The sequence below is a fragment of the Centroberyx gerrardi genome, chromosome 21, assembly GCF_048128805.1.
Source record: "Centroberyx gerrardi isolate f3 chromosome 21, fCenGer3.hap1.cur.20231027, whole genome shotgun sequence".
Classification (NCBI taxonomy): domain Eukaryota; kingdom Metazoa; phylum Chordata; class Actinopteri; order Beryciformes; family Berycidae; genus Centroberyx; species Centroberyx gerrardi.
Genome location: NC_136017.1, coordinates 22,191,156 through 22,195,635, shown reverse-complemented (window position 1 = coordinate 22,195,635; position 4,480 = coordinate 22,191,156).

Below are 4,480 nucleotides of genomic sequence, written 5' to 3'. Positions count from 1 at the left end.
ACTCTATGTCCCTGCACCCTCAGCAGACCCATCATCATTCTATACCCTGCATTTGGGCAGCTGGTATGGATCACTGACACTAGGGAGTCCAGTTCCTCATCAGTCAAGCTGCTGTAGTTTTCCCTCACAGTTAATTAATACCCATTCTGCCATGCGCCTGTGTACTGTAAACCTAGACACCCCTAACAGCTGGGCAATACATGTCACAGGTAATCCCAAGGCAAGAAGGTGTGACGTATAGTCCTCAGAAATTATCGTCCTTGGACGACCAATCCTCTCCCTCTCATGGGCAACAATAATTTGTGTTTCCTTTTTATTTCGGCTGCAGGCCATCTGGTGTACCTGAGTAAGTGCATCAACTATATCCTGGGGAATCTCTATCTGGCTTGAGACAGCACTAAGAATAACCAACTCTTGAGAACATACAAATTCTAAGTAATCAAGATCAAGAGGAGCACGATTAAGCCAACTTGATAGTATGGAGCCTTTCAAGTAAATGGCTGAGCAGCAATTCCTGAAAAATAAATATCCAGGAGTTATTAATATTCTGTCCGGATGCAAGAATACAAATTTTTCACATACCACACAAAACTTTATGTACAGTACTGACTACGTCATCAGACATGAGATATCAGGGTGTCTGCAGGTGTCAGAGAGTTAAATTTAAGACAATTTTTAAGGGTGCTCCGATCGATCAGCCACCGATTGTTATCGGCCGATATTCGTTCTAAATAGTTTGATCGGTGGTCTCTATAAAGGCCGATCAGAAGAGCTGATCAAATGACGCAAAACACGCGAGACAATTTCTCTACGCGCCGCTAAAATGGCTTCACCGGTCTAGCAGTTCTACCAGGTGTCTGAAAAAGACAAAAATTTGCAAAAATGTTAGGGAGAGACGAGTTGGGAAGAGATCCAAACAGAAGTAGTCGCTTTGTGCGGTCTGTCTCTCGCACTCTCTCTCTGTCTCTCGCACTCTCTCTCTCTCTCTGTGTGTGTGTGTGTCGTGCTCTCTCTCACTCTCTGTCTCGCTCACTCTCTCTCTCTCACTCTGTCTCGCTCGCTCACTCTCTCTCTCTCCAGACCCGTCTGTTCCTGTTCGCCTTCCATTGCACCCGCGGGCTTGAGGGATATTTTTTTTTCCATGCCAAGAAGACGACCGGCTGAATTCCCAAAAAGAAGAACTAAGGGTTATTAACGTTATTCGGAATACAGCTGGGTTTCCGAGACTAGCAGATTAGCTGTGTATAGGCTACTGTAGGTGCTAGTCAGTATCCACTGAGTGGACTGAAAACGTTAATATTTACTTTTTAACTCTGACCCTGAATGTTTGCTCCCTCAATCCAGATTAATATTGAAAAATATTTTGTTATGTTGCAGTTTTTATAGTCTCTAAAGTTGGAGTAAATTGATAAAGGCCCTGTGTTTTCCATCTATTGGAATTGATTTTTGTTGCCTCAGTAGGCCTATATATAATTTATTGTTCTAACTTGGTGTGTTGTGCACATTTAGCTTTTATTCTAATTTTTATTTTATAAAATGTTATTTATTTTATTCCACAGGAAAGCTATATTTCTTAAGCTCTAAGCTGCTCCCAATAACCAAGTGTAGGCTATTATGGTTTAAGTTTTGTCTCTAAGAGAGAGAGTGGAATATGTTGCACGTTGCCTGCCAATAAACTGTTGTCAATTCATGATACTTTCTCATCTTTCTTAATTTTAATAATATACAATGTTGTTAAGAATAGTTAAATAAATAAATAATGCTACACAATGAATAGAAGGCTTCAAATAGACCCCGTGATCGGTGATTGGTATCGGCGGATACTGCTTCCAGCGATCGGTGATCGGTGATCGGCCCCAAAAATCCTGATCGGAGCACCTTTAACAATTTTAGACCAAATATAAAGACATTAAGCCCAATTTTTAGAGATATCATGCAGGAAGGTATGAATTGACATAAGTTACCACGGAAGAAAGGAAGAAACTTACCCTGGCTTCAGTGGCTTGGTGTGCCACAGTGGATCGAAAAAGCAGTCGTCACGTCAGTGTAAAGGGTTAAAATGTAATTATAGCTCATAGTATATAAAGGGTTAAAAAGACAAAGATAAAACAGTTCATGGAGTATAAAGTTAAAAATCTGATATGCATTATTAAAATGTGAATTTAAAAAGATTAATATTTATAAGGAGATAAATAGACTTTGAAAATGTAGGGATATGTTAAATAGATTATTTAAAAACAATAGATAAAAAAAATAGACACCCCTTAATTTTTTTGGTTTTAGGCTAAGGAAATATAATTTCATTGTACATTCTGTCATCTATCTCGAGCGTTAGGTCACTATGGGGCGCTTGGGAGGTAAACAAAACCATTGAGACACACCACCACAGAATAAATCACCACAAGCTCCTGATGTGTGTCACTTGTTTCCTAACTACAGGTGGGTTAATATTCCTCCAAAATGTAAAAGCACAACCTAGTTTGAAAGCTAAGCATGTTGTTTAGGTCATGAGTGTATCAATTTCGGTCAGAGTAATAGTAGTAGAATTTGTTTTGTGCATATGTGTAATCGAGAACATTAAGCTACATGCTAATGTGCTAAGCTAGCGAACCTATTGAGTTTATGATAGAGTGAGTTTACAGTCAACACAATTCGGTTGCTCAAAAGCCATTCACATGAGTTGTGATTTCTGATGTGTAATGAGGGAATTGTTAAGGGTTTATAGAGTCATTCTAAGGCTTTATGGATAGTGTATTTATGGCACAATGTAGAGCGTGGAAACATGATGGTGAAAACATGGCGCCTTTACCATGTCTAAAAATAAGCGTATTGAGAACATTTCATAACATTTTCACTCTGTTACTGAAAAGGAGCATCCCGTAATGTTTTTGTGTGTTTTCTATTGATGGATGCATTAAGCTAAGTTGAACTTGTTGAGTGTAAAGGAAATTGAAAGAAGAACTAACAGGATTATTGCACTTTCTGTATTCTTGTTTTAGTGTATTATGTTATATTGAATGTAAAGTTGAACTAAACCAAAGAAAGTGGTTGAGGAATATTGATAGTGTTACAACTAAAATGAAAGGACTAAATATATACTTTCAAGGACTGAATTGAACAGGAGAGTTTATACTGTTTAAGCACTTTGTGTATTATTTTGATTTTTGTGTTAAAGGGATATTTCAAACAATGAAACAGAAGAAATATAGATATTCATTTTTGATACAATGTTTATACTGATATTGAATGTATATATGAGTATGGGTTATTGCATAGTAATGTAAAGAGTGACAAGTTATACTTTATTTGGTTTTGTACTGTGTCATAGAGCATTTGAGTTACACATCTCTGGAGTCAAAGTCATTAGTCAAGGTCAATGTCATAAGTTTAAAGTCATAGTCAAGAGTTTGATATGATATTAAAGAAATGTTTTTGTGTGCATAATAATTATACAGAATAAATCCTGCGGTCAAGCTTAACAAGCTCCTGATGTGTGTGTGTCTTGTTTCCTAACTACAGGGATTTATCCTCACACACACCCTCCTGGCCACCACTAGGTCACAGGGGCAACATCAGCATCCAACCTCGTTGCCGGCGGCGACCACGGCTTTCATCTGCTGCTTCAAATCAGCTCGTCTTTGGTGGCGCTGTGACCAGTATCCAAGCCCCTGAGGTGGGAGGGAGGGTTGACTTACAGTGAACACCACACCACCTCACTAGTGAAATGAGAGTTTATTCTGTTGTCACTGAGTATAAAAAATGGAGGAAATGTTGATTCTTGAGGTGTGTGATTTCCTAAAACGTAATAACTGCTTTCTAAGCAGCTAACGATACCAGGACAATAATGTGCCCAATGTGTCGGAGCAAGAGTGCAAGCAGCTGTCTAGTAGCATGCCATGTAAAATAATGAATAATCTTCTTCACAAATTCAAAAGCTACACAGGCTGAACCTCAATCAGAAGGACTCAGGCCCCCGAGCAACACCGGGCAAGTGGTTGTCTGTACACCACATTTCCCACATCCGCCCATCGGGCGGGGATTCAGCGCTGGGCTCGTCCCTCTTCACTCACCGCTACTGAGGGAATCCTGGTTAGTTTATTTTCCTCCGCTTAGTAATATGCTTAAATTCAGCGGGTTGACTCGTCTGATCTGAGGTCGTAGTCAAACGTGTTGATGGCGCAGCTCAGGTGCAACCCCTTGTGAGAAGGGAGAGGGACAGGAGGCTCGCAGTCTCAAATAGTTTAAGCTACCGCGACGCAAACCCCCGAGGCCCCAGCTCCTCCACAAGACGACCGGCGGGACTGACGCACAAATAACGCGGTCAGCACGGAGACTTGCGTTCACCAGCAGCTGCACCCGACCCGTGCGGGCCCCACTGGCACCCATTCCCTCCACCTGGAGGTGACGGGAAAGGAAGGAGATGTGACCGACGGAAGGCGTACCCACGCCGGGCTTCCCATCTGCACTTAGGGGTACGAAG